Genomic DNA, 19,315 nt, shown 5'->3' on the forward strand with positions numbered 1-19,315 from the left:
CCAACCCACCCCATGACAGATCTGCAGACGTAAAAGCTGACTCGGCCTGAGCTCTACCAACACACTTCAATCGGGGCACAAGCCCAAAAAAACCTGATGTGAAAAATATTTAATATAATCTATTATTGACACAAAGAAAGCTCCGTTTAACACGCTAGGCATTTATGTATTTCATACTGACCCAGAGCAGGTTTAGAGCAGATATGCATGCTGTGTAGATCAAGCGCAGGTGTAAGAGATCAGAGAAAACTCATACGCACTTCCTGTTAGCGCTACTGCAGTTCTGGGATGGGCTCATCTTCAGAACTTTAAATGAATCCAAATCAAGTGTGATGTTGATGAGAGATTAGCATGCAGTCGTCACATGCACACTGCATGCATGCTCTGCTCCTGTCTAATTAAACCCTGTCTGCTTAACCAGATTTTCTCTCTAGCTAAAGAACTAATCCTCTATTTTATGATAAGTGTAACCACATTTTGTATCTTCACAGCAATACAATTGAATACGCTTATATCACATGAAGGAAAAAATATCTAAAAGACTGATCCAAAAACAGCTGTCCTGTTTGACATCAAGCCCAACCGGTAAGATTTTCAGGTGAGGCTCGGCCTGAAAATCTATATTTTAATGAGAAGCCTTTCTTGCATAGATAAGTAGTTTCATAAGGCAACAGAGGTCACAGAAACTTCATAGAAAAGGCAAGTTAAACATTTTGTCTACATCCAGAATTTCATCAGCATTTGTCAGCAAACAGCTTGCTGCTCAGTGGTGAGTGGTAATGGTAGCTGGAGAGAGCAACTCAAGACCGATTCTTTGCCTTCTGTTGATAAAATGTCCAACAACACAAAAGTTGTTAGATTTGCCTCCAGTTGCTTTAGGAAAAAAAAAGAAAAAAAAGTCACTTAAAATATGAAAAGTTGTTAAATAAGATGAAAAAGTCATTTAGTTGGTAACAGTGCCCTTGCATAAATTAGCCTATAACAACTGTATCAAAATGTGTTAATTCAATTTGGTTTATTTTCAAAGCGTCAACTCACAATACATGTCATCTCTAGATAGAGATAACACTGTCAGATTGGTTTGGAAAATCTGTTTATTGCATCCAGTCATTAACCTGCAAGATATGCTCCTCCTGGATGGATTTCGCTTGTATTTTGTCATTTACTCTTCTGCAACCCCTCACACCGAGGATGCATATAGCAACAGTGGAGAGGAAAGATTCCGATTTAACAGGAAGGCAACTCCAGCAGAACCAGGCTCAGTGTGAGAGGCTATCTGCAGAGGCCGACTGGGGTTCAAGGAGACAGAAAAGGACATACAGAAAGAAACAGAGATACATGGTAACTGTTAACTATCGCCACCGCTGGCCCCATCCAGGACACAGCCAGGCAGCTGAGCTCCAATCCAACTCTTTTTTTTTTTTTTACAGGATGAATAACGGCAGAAGCACAGCTGATATTTCAATCCAGGATGGAGTGACAGCTGAACAGAAACAGACCAGATGAAGCTACTCTGATGAGAAAAAGCAGAGAGAGGATAAAACTATGAGTGGAACTTGACAAATACTGGAGGATGGGAGAATAGAGATAGAATGAAGCAGAATGAGGAAAAATTGTGTTAGCACAACACAGTAATTAAATCAAGTTAAAATGAATCACAATACAGAAGTTTCACAGACATAAAAAAAACTAAATCCGTTTTTTTAACTAAATAAAGCTCAATCCTACAGTTCCAATAGTTTACTTTTATTGAAAACAAAAATGCTTTATATATTAGTTTGTTTCTGTGTTGCCCTGTCAGCGACTGGCAGCCTTTTCAGGGTGTAGTCCACCTCTTACCCATAGACTGCCGGAGTTAGGCACAGGCCCCATGCAACCCTGACAGAATAAGCAAGAGGAATGGATGAACAAATGATACTTTTAAGCTGTATATCGTACTTACTCTTATTGTGTTTATCTGATATTACAATTGTTTTTGATGGTCAAAATTGTTTATTTGGGGAAAAGAAAAAAAAAACACAAATAGCAGCAATCTTTGAAGAACTTCCTGATGCAAAAATGATTGAAAAACATCATGATAAACCAAAAGGCTGTGACAGTGTTTATACTATTCTCTTATTTAATTCTGCCAAGACAGCTTGATATAAATGAGGAAATAAATCTTGAACTGTTGCCATAGCTTCCAAAGTATATGCCGATATACCATATGTGTGAGATGGGGTTTGATGTCATTTATTTCTTTAAGACCATAACACTAGTAATAATAATAATAGTAATAATTTCTGCAATTGAAAGTGTTTTGAGAATCATGGATTTTTCCTAAACAAAAATAATTTGGGTTTTAAATGTAAGGGGAAAAAATCATTAAAGATTAAAATTTTGGTAGGGCCAGTTACTTTATTTTTAATTTAAAAAAATGTTTAGACTCTCCCTGGAAGCCAGCTTTACAAAACCTGATAATTTAAAGATTTTTCTACTGATTGCTGCAACACCTTCCCCCATCAATGTGTGTCTACAAAAGTTTAGATGCAACCGACTGCACTGTCATTTTACTCAATGCACTATTTCTTTATGTAAAGATGTTTTACAGATCTGTATTACAACATTTGTGTGCATTTAGAAGAAAAACACCATTCAGCTGTCAAAAAAACAGCAAGTGGGAAAGGTAATGGCCCTTGTTGGAGTTTAGCTTACTGTAGAGAATCAGAGAACCATAGTTATTGCTCAAAGGGATAGACCAGGAGGAGTGAGCGTTGGAGGGTGAGCCAGGTTTAACTAGTATAGACTCTATGGAGGAAGGGAGCAGAGCATTGCCAGCTAGGACAGAAGACCAGAAGAGATTTTCTAAACCTGAAATCAGTGAACCTGAGGATTTCGGTTTCACAAAACAAGTTTATTTATCTTCTGTTTCAGTCAGAGCTAACCTGGTCGGGAGCAGGTTTTGTCCAGTAAATTCAGAGTGTATTCTCTTATCGCTCTCCTTACAGCCAATCAGTTTTATTTCCTGATTTTGTCAGGATATTCTTGTCATAGTGTTGTGTATTCAAAAAAATAATTCACTAGGTCTGTTAGACACATTAGGTTTTAAAGCAACCAACATTGCATGTCCAGTTGATGAAGATTTTATTAAAGTATGATCAGCATTAATTCACTGAAAATTAACATTTAAATGGAGAGGATTCTACTACTCAGTTAACAGGATATGATATGTATTTGTTTTTGGATTGTTTAATATGAGCAACATGCAGATCTTTTCATTTTTATTTATTTATTTTTCCGGTACATGAAGAACTACGGAAATTATTTTTAGATTAAACATACATGTGGCTACCAGGGGCACTATGACCCCCTATTGGCCAAAAGTTACACAATGTCCTTTTAAGGAATGCTTAATTAATACACAAAAAGCACTCAATAAACAACAACATTTTACACCAAACAACATAGGCTATTTGTGTGACTACATTTTACTCAATGAGTTTCAGCCATTTAAGCTAATTAATAACTTCCAACATTTAGGTTATATACATAACACTGTCCTATGTAGGATTATGACCCCCTAAAATGTTTGCTGTATTTGTCTTTCATGCCCTTTCAATAAAAAATAACAAAAATAATTTACCCCCCTTAGAAAATAAGTAACGTCTGCACTAGGTTTGATAAGACAAAAAGAAGTTGATTACACTCATAAAAAGGCTTTGCATTAAACCCTTCCAAAGCTCATCCACAGATCCCTTTGCACATTGGTCACTGGAGAGCAAGGTTATATTTATGATCAGTCCAAGGTATTCTGCATTAAGTGGACTTACCATCAAAAGTGAGACTTCAACTGTTTAAATAAAAAAAAAAAAAAGATTTCTGTTCTGGGCTTTCTCCATCCATTATGAATGAACAGCTATGTTCCTTTCATGTCATAGTGTTCACAACATTAAAAATTCTTTGGAATTTAAGCTGAATAAATGCACCTCAACACATTTACACATGCCCACAATACCTACAAAATTAATAAAAGTCATAAGCAATATCCACAGAAACCTGATAATATAACCTGTTCAGTGTAAATGTTCCAAAGCAGAGCAATCTTTGTGAAACTGCCATTGTTTAGGGATAATTGCCTCTGGAAACAAAGAGCTTTGAATACAATGATGAATGTGTATGCTTCTTCTCAGTGAACAAGGGAGTCACAGACTGACCCACTTAAAATTCTTATTTGAAGGTGATGTATGGAAGAAGCTGCAGAGAAAAAGATGAAGAAAATGAATGACCAAAAACAACTGTACAAATAAAAGGAAGAAAACAGTCAGAATTTATATATACTAAAAAAAAAATCCAATGGATCATTTACACTATCTGACTAGGATATGGCAGCTACAAGTCTTTCCTGATTTCTTACTCTCTTGCTCATTCCAGATCGGTCACAAAAAATAAAAAAGTAACAAAGCAGGATGCCCAAAGTCAGACCTCAAACAGGTGCATCTAATTTAGGATGATAAATGAAGTGGAGTTGGACATTTTGAAGACAGATTAACAGCCTTTGAGGGACAAAATTCTAGCTGTTAGACGGGTGTTCAAATACTTATTTGCAGCTGTACAGTGGACATGCACCTACGATGACAATTTCAGACCCCTGCATGATCTCTAAGTAGGAGAACTTGCAAGATTAGGGTGTTCAATTACTTATTTTCCTCACTGTAGACATCTGCATCCAGTGTTTCGTTTGTCGAATGTTCTCTAAGGAATATTTGCCTAGTTGCCTGAAGCAAGATAAGAAGGATCTTTGAATTTGCTTGAAAACAGTATTTCAAACAAACTGAATGTGTTAAAAAGCTGAGAGCTGTCCTCTCCTACTGATCTTGATATTTTTTTAACACAAAGATTTTATCATTTTTGAATCTCTCTTTCTGTCCTTTGCTTTTAAGATGTTCCCCCCCACTCACCCCCCGTAGGGTTAGCCTTGATGATGTCACAAGTGCGACAGAAATCTAGAAAGTAAACAATGGAGAGCAACATGTATGAAAGGAAGCTAGGGTGTGGTAAGTGTGCTTTATTGTTACACCCTTTTATCTGTCCAGATCTCTCTTTCCAGTGCTGCGCCATGTTTATCGAATGTAAACAGTGTTGTTTTGGATTGTAAGATCAAAAGCATCTGGGGCCATGTGCTAATCGGTATCACGTAAATTAGCGGATCAACCTGGCAGCTGAAGGTGATTTTAAGACATGTCACTCGACATGAGTCAGTGAGCTGGTCCCTCTGCCACTAAAACCCGATTGTTCCCGGGTTTAAACACCTTCTTCAGACAGTGTGAAAGGGGTATAAAATACGTGACTGTAGTCGTGGGGAAATGTTAATAAATGTACCTTATGCAACAATAAATTTTATTTCAGATGTAAAATGCAATGATTTAATTCCAACCCATAACACAACTCACTACATTACTGAGTTAAGTTATTCGCCCAACAACACCTTCCTCTTACAGCACTATTCCCCATCTTCCATCCCTGCTGGGAAACTTGTTACATTTTGCCATGCTGCTCTGCTAAAGTAGCCACAAAATGCCTGCCGCCCTATAGATATAGAGAGGAAAATATGGAGCCTGTGAATCCCTGCTGTGGGTCAAACAGCCGCTCTATCTCTTTGATAAAGAATTGGAACCATTCCTCAAGCCGCAGGTACAGCTTTGGTTTGCTTTCATTTACAGACAGCCTTCTCTCAGTTGGAGTTGCTCTTATGTGCTTACAAGTTCTTCCAGCAACCCATTGGGTTTATTTGCTAGACGAGGTTATAATTACTGTAAGATTGGTCTAAAAGGTATCATTAAGAGTTTGTAATCTTTCTGTATTCCTCTAGACTGTCATAAGTACAAGGAACGTTTACCACTGCACCTGCTGAATTAGGCTGAAGGTGCAGTTATTACAGTAAGTAGAAGGTCCTTCTGTAGAACTTCAACTAATTAAAATTCTGACCATGACATGATGTACCTAAAATCTAAACATGTCGCTCAAGCAAAAGCCTAAGAATTAGACCCCTGCCTGTATCGAAATTCAATTTCATAAAAATGATTATAGTGAGTAATGAACACAGGTTAACATTTTTACCAGGAGAATTATGTGAGCTCTGAGTGTCTATCTTTCTATCTATCTTGTAGTTTTTATGTGAATGGGAATCTTTCAGATTAAAATGAGAGGGTCTTTTAATCATGTTTCACATTTCATCGTGACATGAAGTGTGGGGCCCTGATCTTGATTCAATCACGCCCTCCCTCAGTGTTGGTTTTTTCTTGGTCTCTAAATGCCCTTTTTTGGCTGAGAAAGTATGCAAATTGAAGCCAAAACAAGGCTTTGTTTTGGTCAACTCTATAAAGCCTCAAACTCAATGCTAATTCTCACATTTTGAATTGAAAAAAGCTTCCTGGTTGCAAAGTTAAACATCTTTAAACTTGGAAACAGTCCAGTGGATTGTTTTAACTTTTTTGGAATGACTATGACCTAGATGACTGAGAATCTTCACTATCCTAAAGACATGGTATTTCTGATATTTTTTGTTTTTATTTTTAACTTATATTTAATCTTTCTCAATCATCACATTTGAACAACAATAACTGGTTTTGTGACCCAAATTTGTGTTGCTGTGAAAATTTTGAATATAATGCACTGAATTTCACAAAGGTATGATTCTGTGATTTCTGTGATAACTTCTTTTAAGTTGAATCATAACACATGGTAACTGCAGTAAGTTTTTAATTCATAATCACCTTTCAGATTCTAAGTATTATGTTAAAGACTAGTAACTATATTATTTATCATATGTATATTTTTTATTTTAAATAACATAATTACACATTTAATTACATCAGACCTCAAAACATCAAGACATTATTTCAATGACCTTTTAATATTTTAAACAGCCACATTAAATCTGTCTTTTTAGCTTTTATTTTTAGATCAAATTTGTTAAGCCACATTTCAGCGGTTTGTGCCTCATGAGTATCCAAATGGAGAATATGGTGCAAGGATGATAACATGCTAACTCCCTTGATCTTACCCCAGCTAGGCTCCTCAGTTGAATCTTTATGTAGTAATGGATGCTGCTATTTTAGACAAACCATAGGGGATGCATCTATTTTGCATTAAAACATTTCACTTTGACAAGTCTCTCAAGGATGCTGACAAATACAAGTTTCAGAAGCTATATACTTGCATGCAAAAACATTTGAGATGAAAGACAATTTAATCTCTCAGTAATTGAACTTTGAATGAAACTTTGTTGTTGTTGTTTTTTTTTTGGGGGGGGGGGATAAACGCTGTATATACAACTAAAATTGCTGGCTCTCTTTTTAAAAAGGCATTGGTCACACCTCAAACAAGGAGACAATTACTGCCTATAGTGCTGTTTCTGATAATTTCCTGCTTATGTGGTTAAAAAGGCCCTAAGCTGAAACTTCAAAATCATATCCCGGTCTAAATATAACCCTCTCAGTCTTACCTCTCTTTATGTAAACAGGGAAACACAACACCAAGGAACCCCTGTGGGTTCAAAAGGCAATTATTTGGAGAAAGCTGCCATGTTTCAGGTTGAGGGAGGGATGTTAATTACCTTGGTGGATTCACTAGATGCTGCCTCTTCCTTTTCCTTTTGTTTAGTCTCTTTATGGGCTAATTAATTATGAAACAATGCACAGGTGATTCATCTGAGAGAAAGAACATTTTAAAGCTTTCTCCTTCCCTTCACAAATACACAACAGGAGCAGAAAGGCTTTTTATCATATGTCAGAAGCACACCTACAACTCCACATTATGCAGGCAAAGATTTTAATGCACCATCTAAACACAGATGGAGGACTCACAACTCAGGGGAGCTGGATAATTTGAGTCAAAGATCTGCAAGATGCAACAAACTCTTGTTTATTGGGTGTTTTCAGGTAAAGTTTATATATTTCCCTGTGCTATACTTTAATTCTCCCATTCTACATTTGGATATTCTCTCAATCGTTTCCATCATTGTTGATGTTGTTTTTCTCTCATTGCTCACTTAATCGGGGTTTCTGATAGTAGCCAGGGTTTTTTTCCCTTTGTAAATACTTTTTATCTCATTTGTTGCTTACTGTTTGACTTTACTTGCTTCATCAGCTACAGCCAGTAACTTTCCAAAGTTTATATTTGGGTTTCATATTTCTGCCACCCCAATTATGCTACCGCAACTTTTTGAGTTCATTACAATGAGAAGATTATTTTCTTTTTTGAACTCTTTTTTTGTTGCTCCTAATTTATACATGTTACAATAAATACATTTTAAAAAATCATATAAATGAATATAAGCATATGTTTTGGATTTGCAATTACAGAAATTGTAAAAAAAAAAATAATAATAATAATACTGCAAAAAGATATCTGCAAAAGGTCTGCTTCAGTTTAAGGAGTGCAAATAATTCCTGGGTGTATTATAAATGAAAAATAAAAGGAATACTCGTTATCCTTATGGTTAGCTTAACAGCGATGTGTAAGATATAAAAATCCAAAGCCCACCCACACACAAAAAAAGGACATAAGAAAAAACTCTGATGTAGTTTTATGTTCTAGAGGTTGCCAACTCTTTCTGTCATTCACAATGGGGCTGTAACACTGTGGAGTGCACAAACTAACAGGGGGATGATGTGTCCCTGGAGACAGGCATGTTATGGGATGAGATAGTTCTTACTCATTGGGGAACCAGTGCTGTGGTATCTTTCTGTTGTTGCCAGCCCCATTCTCTTTGTGCAGGTGCTCGCCTGTCTTACACACTAAATTCATAAATTCACAGGGCTAATTTAAATGTGACAAATGTTGCACTGTGACAGCACACATGAAAACATGTGCTGCTGTGTTGTACATCGCTAGAGGAAATACTTTGCAACAAATGTTTGGTTTGCACTACCAAACAGAGGAGGGGAGTTTATGATTTTAAACTACTACAGTGATAAAAAAGCTGTTATTCAATGACAACCTGACAGAAAAGAGAGAAAAAAAGAAGGAAAAGACAGGGAGCAAAGAGCAAGACACTGGCATTCGTATCCCACACTGTATGAGGACACATGACCTCCTCACATGGTAACTGCTCTACTAACTCATCCACACAGGACTCAATTTAAAAGGTTTTCCAAACAATATTTTAATGCTCATAATGCACTGCCTGGACCAGGATTTCTCATGTATTTAAGACTTACATTCATAAGACTTACAAGACTTTTTTTTTGTTTTTGCTTTTTGCTTTACAAACTCTAACACTGGATTTTGAATTTCATTTTGCTCAAATTATTATTAATATGGTAATAATTAACTTCTTCTTCTTAGGAGATAGTTTGGCTAAAGGGATTTTGCTCAATGTGGGATTTTAAAAGCTGGCTAGAACAATGTTAACTAACACTAAAGTTTGGTATCCCAAACTCCTAGGTTTTTAGAACACCCATATATTTTGATTTAATTTGGTCAAATCCAATCAATAGCTTTAATGTATATGTTGAGCTAGCAGAGGATTATACAAGGTTGATAAAGGTTTTTAAAATCCGATTATCCGAAACTGACACAGTACATGTCAGAATAACACAAAGTTTATCCAAAAATAGTGGAGCAGGAACAAGATATGTACAACTACTGTATTTTTATAGAAACAGATTTTGGAAGAAGATGCTGAAGAATATTAAAGCCACAGGTGGCTACCTTGAGTTAAATCTTGAGAATATATTTTGGTCAACAAATTCATTTGATCATACATTTATTTAACTTAATTGCTTATTTGTACTATTCTAAATTGTTGTGAAACATCATATTGAATAATTTTCAATCAAAAGCGCTGTTCTAAACCTTTTTGACGGGTAGATTTAATAGCTGTTTATACACATTCCAAAATAAAAAATAATATCAAAATAATTTTATAAACTCATATTTAACTTGCTTATTCATGAAGTTAAATGTATAAAATTGCAAACTTTTCCTTTTTTGTCTATTAATTTCCTTTACGCTAATGAAAAGTTCTTCAATCCCCTCAGCCTGCACTCTGGTTCTCTGAGCAAGACCCTTAACCCCACACCGCTCACCGAGCTCCGCACAATGGCGGCCCACTGTTCCCCAAGGGGATGGGTTAAATGCAGAGACAAATTTCTCAAGAGTGAGATTGATAAAGTTAAATTATTATTATTATTATTATTATTATTATTATTATTATTATTATTATTATTATTATTACTACTACTATTATTATTATTATTATTATTATTAATAATAATAATTCCATGTCATGTTTTCATCAATGAATCTATATTGTATTTGAAGTCAAAGAGATTCTCTAGCATATCTGTTCAGTCCAGCATGCAAGATGCAATTTATGTTCAGTCTTCAGTCTCTCCCTTTGAACAACACAAGGGCTGTGGAAGTGTAGCCAAAAGGATGAACATTTGGCCTTATGCAACACACATTAAGTGCCAGAATAACAATATAACATTAAAGTTTTGGACAGTTTGACTACAGTTTCGTCATTTATTTCCTGATTTCCCACAGATTTACGACTGCTCATGTGTAGCCTCTCGAACACCAACTCACCTTACCTCTGTCCACCTGTTCCCAAATCGGGATAATTAAGGTCCCAGACGAAGGCTCAGCCGTAAGTGGTCATGATACAGCCATCAGTCCTGGACCCCATCCAGGAGGAGGGGGTGGAATTTTCCATACTGGAGAGATCTCAGGAGAATTTGGTGAACCCAGGGGTGTCAGCAGCAACTGCTTTATTTGGCTCCCCAAACTGAAAAAGAACACTGTGTAAAGAACAAGTTGTAAAATCAATTTCTGCCATGTATGGGTGAAACAAACAACTAATTTGCAAATTGCTTTTCCTGGCTAGGTACATTTCTGTCAAAATATCAGAGAAGCAGAAGCAAATGAAACTGCACAATTTTTCATATTTGGTGTGAATGCACCATTAGTCATCGCAAAAACAACTTAAATGTTTACAGAAATAATTACATTACTGCATTCAAAAATCCAAATTCAACATAATTGCTTGTAATAGGGAAACATTTTTCTTAAAAAAGTTTAGCTTTTATATGATGTGGTTCAGTATGTAAGCAACTGCATATTTACATATGCATATAAATAAGATACAACACACCATAACTGAGGAAACAGTTTCTTTTTTATCGAAATGGAACATAGAGAAATACAAATATTGACAAAAGAAGAAGTGGGGAATGCTCTTAAAAGTTTTGTGTGTGGCTTTTAAAAAAAGTTGTTTTAATTTAGCCCTAGAAAGACCCTTTCTTCATTGTACCTCTCCACCTTCATGTATGGCTGAAAAGAAGGTGATTTCTCAGGGCTACCACTAAGTAACTATTCCTTTTGGAAAGGCAGTTTTTTACTACAAAACAAAATTAGAATGGGTAAGCTGTTCTTAAGTTCCAGAAATGTACGTAGCCACTTCCTTTTATGAAAGGAATCAAAAAAATATAAATTATTTTTATGTTTGGCATTTTTCTTCATATATAGTTAGTATTATTACTTTTATTTTTATGCATGACACTCTTTCTCTTAAGGCCACCCTCATACTGCCAGCAGCTCACACACTTTGTGTCGGTATCAGATGTAATAACATAATTACCTTTTAGCCATATCACAGATTAAATGTAGTATTGAATTAAAGTGGTGTCTTTAAAAAAGTAAACACAATGATGTGCTTGAACCACTTTTACATTTTAAACTCTTTTGTTCAAGGCAGAAATAATGTCTCAGAAGATCTTTATAGGCAGAACTGTTACAGCTTTCAAATAAATGTTTATCATTGGTCTCATTCCTGTCCTATTAGCCTGATATTGTGTTTTCTGATTTTGTTTTTATTTTCAACCCTATGCCACATGCTCATGAACTGCTGACTAAATTGTGCTATAAGATTGGAAATGTATTAGGCTGTATAAAGCGGGGTTTGATTGGGAATTTAAGATTGAGGTGTGATGGAAATTTATTGATTGCCATAAACTTAATTTAGCCCTGAGTATGATTTTGAGCTGTTTGTACAGTTAAGTACAGCAATATGACATTTTGTTGCTATGTCATTAAGATTAAATTAAACTGGATAGTAAAATGGGCTTCACCGCAGATCAGTAGTTGGTGAAACAAGAAGGTCCAAGGTTCAAAGTCAGATGCATAATAGTGCACCTATCACCTATAGATGTAATTATAACAGCCTTATTAAGTACAGGTGTTTTATAGAGTAGCCAAAAAAAAAAAAACCTTGTTATTGCTTAGAAAACATGCAAATTCAACCAGAAGAACAGGTCCTTAGTAATGGTGAGTTGTTAGGGTCATTGTTGGCCTGGCCGACCAGGCGAGATGTTTTGATTCCCTGCATGGCGATGAGGATTGAGATGATAGCAGGAAGGAATCCACTCTAACATTGCATTGTAGGTTTTTGGAGCTGAAACCTTAGTCCACCCCCTCAGTTTGAGGTTGGATTTTCTCTCTTAACATAACTGGCTTGTTTCATACCCCTTTCTGGTCCTCAAAATAATTTCCTTTGTCCATAACGTGTAGATGGACAGCCGAGTTTGGTCCGAAAGGAGGTACCCCATCTGTGTTGAGCCATGTTCTGTAGAGAGGGTTTTTTTGGTTTCTCCAATATGAAGATCAGAGTATTCCTCACTGCATTGAAGTACATACTGTACACCACACTGTTTGGTTTGACATGTCCTGGGTTTTTGTGTTTGGAGAAAATACTCTTGATTTTATCAGAAACTCAGGCAACATATGGGATGTCTTGTCAACATTATGCATTATGCTACTGGAGTCAATGGAGTGCAACTAGCCTCTCTATATCAACTTTATTGACAACAAGAAAGCATTTGTTGACTATGTTGAGAAACTATACAGTGCTGCAGTAAATCTGGACATAATCAGGAACTTCAAACAAAGACATAAGCTTCAGAATTGTTCATGACCACGTGTTCAATGCTTTCAAGGTGAAGACAGGTATGAGGGAAGAGTGCTTGCTATGCCTTTACTGTTCACTTTGGTCATAGACTGCTTCCGTTGAATGCTGCTCAGCAGAATTAGAATATTATTATATTGTCTTTTCTGATGATCTTGCCCTTATCTACCATACCCCACAACAGATGCAAGAGAAAACCAGTACTGTTGCAGACAATTCAGTTGAACAAAAAAGGAAAGTCAAAGTTGTCAAGGCCAGTGGTGACGCCACAGTTCCCCTCATGCTGGAAGATAAGGCTTGAGTGGATGTGAAAAGATTTGTTGACATGGTCAGAAGTTGATAATTGTTGTGACATAAGAAAGGTGTGGGTAAGACATCAAGACAGCAAGAAGAAAAGCTTTGTCAGTGTTCAATTTACTCTATGTTTTTGTAGTTTATTAGGTGAGTTTGGGAAATATGACCTAAATCAGTCCTAATTGAAGACAAGTTTTGCTTTAGACCTGATATGGGTATAAGTATTTGGTGCCGGCTCTGGTATAATGGGACTCAGATATCACAGTCAGAGATGTTGTTAACCTGTCCACTGTGGAAAGTAAGAACATTGTGGACAGGCTTGTCTGTCCATGCTTTAAATAGCCTTTTTGCTTGTGATTGGTGGAGCACTTCATACTGAGACATTCTCTTCTCAGAAACATTGACTTACATTGGAGCAATGGAATCAATTATGCCTGAAATTTTTTAATTAAACTTTCCACCATCTCATCCACAGAAGAGTTGGATAATCCAGGTTTAGAAAGTAAAAAGCCTGTTAAGAGATTAGTTCTAACTATATGCATTTCAAACTCAACACAGCGTAGACAAGCTCAGGATGCTAATGACAGAGGTGTGTCCGCAGTCGCCATATTGGATGCTATCCAAACAGTGCTGACAGTTAGCAAGGACCAAGGACAAGGAAGCAATATGCTTCATAGTCCTAATGCAATTAGCATAGGGACCACATCATTTCCCTAGCCTCGGCCAGAACTTATGCAGTTACCCACAATCCTTAGCATTAGAGACTGTATAGGTATGTATGACTAAAATGTAATCTATGTATGTGACATGCACTGTGTGTGACACATGATTTTAACCTTCATATATTTTCTGTTTTATGATCATGCACTTGAACTGTTGGCTATATTTTTTTTGTATACTTGTTTCTGTTGTTGTTTCTCAGAATGCCTTAGTCCCAAGAAGACCAGCATCATCCATGTGTTGGTCGGCAAAGTAATGACTTTCGTAAGACTAAAGGCCTTAATCTTTCCCACACTGGATAGTGTCAGGAATCCAGTTTGTGTGGTCTATTTTTGTGTTTCCTTTCCTCCTCCACCAGGTGGTGCCCCGTCCTCATTGGGCCTCCCTGCACACCTGCAGCTCGTTGCCTCATTACCTGTGGAGTGCTCTTAAGCTGCTGACTGCCACTACCTCGACGCCAGAGTCAACCTGCAAACTTGATGTTTCCGATCTTCTCTCTCCTGGAAGGATCTTCTGAGAATCAAACTGAGCTGAGGGTTCAAGTTTGTGGTTTGGATCAACCTTTCCCCCCAAGGATTGTCTGGGGCTTTACTCTGAGCAGGGGATTCATCTCCACAATAACCTGTTCAAGTACCGCAGGAAATCTAAGTGGCAGTTAGCTTCTCCATTCACCTAGGAACAACCGCAGTCTGGGTAAACCCTGTCCACCCACTATCAATCACTGGAACGTCCCACACACACTGGATTCAATAAAAGACACCTTTTTCTGAAAAAAGGTGAGTCTGCAACCTATTCCTCCTCTTCAAGTCAAGAATCTAATTTCCCACTGAGCCTGAACTAACCGCAGTGTCTTCCCCTCACTTTCCAGTTCCGGTTTGACAGTGTTCAGAGCAGCACTGGACTCATCTCATTATACTAAATAAACCTGTTAAACTTTTCCCTGGTCTCTCTGTTTGGTCTTCTGCATTTGGGTCAGATCTTTAATTAAATCATGACAGATAGTTTCTTACTATTTACCCTGTAAAAGGTGAAGAGATAAGAGCTAGTAATATGAGGTAGGAGGTACAATTTGGCATATTCAAATCGTGCCAGGTAGTTAAGTTTAAAACAGTGGTCTCAAACTCCCGTCCTCAAGTGCTCATGTCCCGCAGGTTTTAAATGCATCTCTGGTTCAACACACCTGACTTCATGAGTAGAACTCTAGATAGTTTAAATACATGTGGTTGAGTTAGTTTTGCTGTTTACTTCAGGTTTGTTGGACAAAATAATTATATAAATGTGACGGTTCTGACCCTGTCTGTTCGGAATCCAGTCTTTGTGGTTTGTGTTTCTGTTTGTCTTCTCTCCTCCACCAGGCAGCGCCTGGTTCTGGTTGACCTCCTCACACACCTGCGGATGGTTACCTCATTAATGGAGCACTCTAAAGCTGCTGACTGCCACTACCTCGACGCCAGAGTGTTTGCCAGTTTTGGGTACTCTAGCCAAGGTGAGTTTTGCTGAGTCAAACTGAGTTTTGTCTCCCTGAGTTTTAATCTAGTTGTTTTTTGTCTTTGCCTCTCGGCAGTCATCCTGCCTACTGGATGTTTCTGACCTTCTCTCCCCTGAAGGATTCTCTGAGCACCAAACTGAGCTGAGGATTCAAGTTTGTGGTTTGGATCAACTTTTTCAATATTGATAACTTTTTCATTATTGATAATTATCTAAAAGATTCTAGACAATTACCTCTCATCTTCCATTCTCTGTCTATGTAGTGTATTGAGCGGCTGAGTTAGGGCTCGGATGTGCAACTTGAGCAGAGGTCCGATGTTGTCGCGTAGTAAGACACAGATTTCAGCTCATTTTGCACAGATTACCTGCACTCATTGTACAAATTGCTGCCCAGACCTTCATATCATGGATCAAGAGTAGTGAGCATCTTTTTGAAACCAGGTTTTTTTAACAGAAGACAACAGCAGCATATCTATTGCTATGAAGCATGTTACTGCATAAGTGATGTCCTTATGCCGCTTGGACATTTTTTCGTGTATCACAAAAAAGGAAGCCCAGTTTTGCATACTTTGCCTGCTTTGTTTTGGCACAAGTTCCTGAAGATTCCTCCGACAACCATGCCAGGGCCGACCCAACTCGTTCTCGATTGGGTGTGAGTGGCTTAGATGATAAATCAAGTTGGTTGTGTTAGCAAAATCTCTTTTTACCGGTTCCCTCGTTTGGTTTTTGTCTCACTTGCTTTAACCGAAATATTGCCAAACTGTTGAGCTACTAAAATTCTTCTTTGGGACAATTTCCTCCGCCTCTCCTGCGGTGACATCTTCATATACTCTGCGTTGTCATTTGGGACGGTGGCGCTTTGTGACGTCATGCCTGGGTCCGCAATTGTGATTGGTTAGTGGGAAGTGGTGACTGTAACATCAACCTACATAATAGGCTACAATGAAAAGGAAGGAAAACTGAGTTTCTATATCAAACTTTTATCGACCCTCTTTTTTTCTATCACGCCACACATCTATCGATCGATATATATATTATTATGAATTATCGTCCAGTCATAGGTAACATTAAAAGATTATTTACATTTCTCAAATTAAGCAAATATTGGGGTTAAAACTTACATAGTGTTATTTTAAAATAACTATACTTTATTCATATGCAGATTTAAGCCAACACTCTGCAGTATCTTTGTAATGGAGCGTCTTCAATTCCACTATAATAAAAGCTGGAACAGAAAGCAATATGTGACCACATTAATACATTTAAAAAAAATGTATTTTAGCCCAACCTTAGTTTGGTTTAAGCATGATTCAACCTTAAACATAAATGACAAATATTTAAATTTACGGTGAAAAAGTTTTGCTGGAACTTTACTAGTAATGAAATGTACAGTATTTGTCCACTTTCATGCACTTCATAAATAAGGTTGATTTAAAGGCTAGAGGCCTGGAAAGTCATTCTACAAAAATTATATGCAGCTAACCCACAGCTAGATATATTTCCATCAACCTACAGTATAGCTTTCTGGTTTCCTTAGGGATACATAGGTGGAATGATTTAAAAACTACAAACCCTGAAGGCATATTTTGCCACAGAAAAAATAGGGAAAAAAATCTGATTAGAGCAGGGATGGAATTTGTATTTTGATTCATTTGTCCTTGACTTTTCCTGAAAAATAACACTTGACATAAAAAAAATGAAAGAAAAAGAAAAACACCATTATCCCAGTACTGCTACTGTACATAGTGTTCATTAGTTTCAATCTAGGAAGTCATCCGCTCTTGTCTAATGTCAGTTGAGGTACCCTGTGAATAAAAAAGTAACCATGAATACCTCATCTGGGGGTTTTTCACATTTTTAACATTCCCTAAAAAAATGTTAAAACTCATTCAAATTGTCCCCTGGAATGTCCCAAAAAATTACAATAGATCAAAACGATATCTTTAATGTGTGTAAGTGCAGCTTTTTTGCACATACCTTCTCGACTAATAAACAAAACAAATTTTGACATTATTTTCAGTTTACTCGGGTGAGTCCATAAAACAGTCTCTGGGTAAAAAATTGAAAATACTCTAGACAGGTCACCAGTAGTTTAAGTTAGATTCACCCCTAAATCCATTTACATACCCATTTCATACCAATAATTCTTTTTTTTTTTATTGCTCCAATTGCATTGCTTGTAAGCAAACTCTTTTCTTATTCAAACAACCACTGAATGTCAGTTTCTCATTTAATAGTTAAGTACTTTTTATTTGATATTTTAAGAAATAATAAGAAATCCTACAATATCAGTTATTTTGAACTATTTGTAATCTTTTTTCTGAAGATACTTTTCATTTTTTTTGTTGTAAATCCACATAATGGATGATCAGCGGACCCAAAAAAGTTATTGTGGAATATGATTTAAAACAAGTAGTGTTAAACATAAAATTCTATTTACTCTGCCTAAATCCATTTTGAGAAACAACAACAAAAACAACTTCTGTAACTTTATCAAGAAATCTGCAATATCACAGTCAGCAATAAGCATAATGCTGCCTGGATGTCCTTGTTCGTGTGATCAGTCATCAGACTCTGAAGGTGTAAATAATATCTACTTTTATTTACTGTGGATAACAAACATATTTATTTGGCTCTCTATCTAACTGAACAACACATACATTTCTGCATCTGTGCTTTTTTCCCGTCTCCATGCTTCAGTTTCCATGGTTAACATTAAATATCACTAATCAGCTACAGTATGTTGTTTAAAACCAAAAACGATTCTCATTTTGAGCTTTGCATGCAGCATTTATGGTTACATGTGGGTGTTAGGAGGGACAAACATGAGGTGGAGCAGTGGACTTTGATGCACAGTTTTGATCTGCAATATAAAAGAATATAGCCTGTATTTTTTATTTATTTATTTTTTTTGTGCTCACGTAGTTTTATATATCTTGATTTTTTCCATCTTCTGGTGTCTAGTGTTTGTACACTAGACACTAGATCCATAAGTTTGTACATATGGATCATAAGCAATGTTTTATAAATTAGACTCCAGATTTGCCGCAAAAGCATAAAATGAATATCTTCCAAAACATATTTAGAGGGAAGTAATAAAACATACAGTACTGAACAAATACAGCAATTAGTTTTCACTTGAGCACATGCGATATAAATATATGGAACTAAATACGCAATACAGAGTTCATTTGTGAACTTTCTTTCCTTTTACACACAAGGACTATTGCAAGGTATAACTAAATTGATGGTGATACATCAAGAAAAAAGGTGGCACCGGACAAACGAACATGTGCTTTCCATCTAATTTAGTAATGCTGCATTCAGGTACAGTGGAGGTGGCACAATAGGTAAGGAAGTATCAGTACAAGTCAAAATTTAATGTGTTATATTTTGGAAATATGGACACAGTGTAACAAAATTCTTATTCCCTCTTTAAAGTTCCTAGAAAATATTTACTGTTTTCTCGTGATTAGTTTATTCTTTAATCCACTTTTTGATCCTCTTCAAGCCCACCTGGGCACCGCCGCCCATTCGTGTGTAGTTCCAGCTAACAACTTAAAAAATGTGTGTGTAAAAGTAAAATAAATCCAACCAAAGCTATTATCAGTTCTAATCTTTCCATGTTAAGTTTTATAATTTAGTCAAAGCAGATTAATGAAAAAGGCAAGTGTTATATTTCCCTGCATAAAACATTTTTTATCATTCCTGATTCAGGCGTATCAAAAAGTTTAGAAACATAAAAATGTACAAAACCACAATTATTTTGTATTATTACAGCCCATACTGTATTTTATATTGGGAGGAAAAGGTAGCTAAAGGCATTGCATTCCCTATTCTTTAACTTTGAGCTGTTTTGAAAGTTTA

This window comes from Cyprinodon variegatus, unplaced genomic scaffold (assembly GCF_000732505.1).
Source record: "Cyprinodon variegatus isolate N-32 unplaced genomic scaffold, C_variegatus-1.0 Scaffold791, whole genome shotgun sequence".
Taxonomy (NCBI): domain Eukaryota; kingdom Metazoa; phylum Chordata; class Actinopteri; order Cyprinodontiformes; family Cyprinodontidae; genus Cyprinodon; species Cyprinodon variegatus.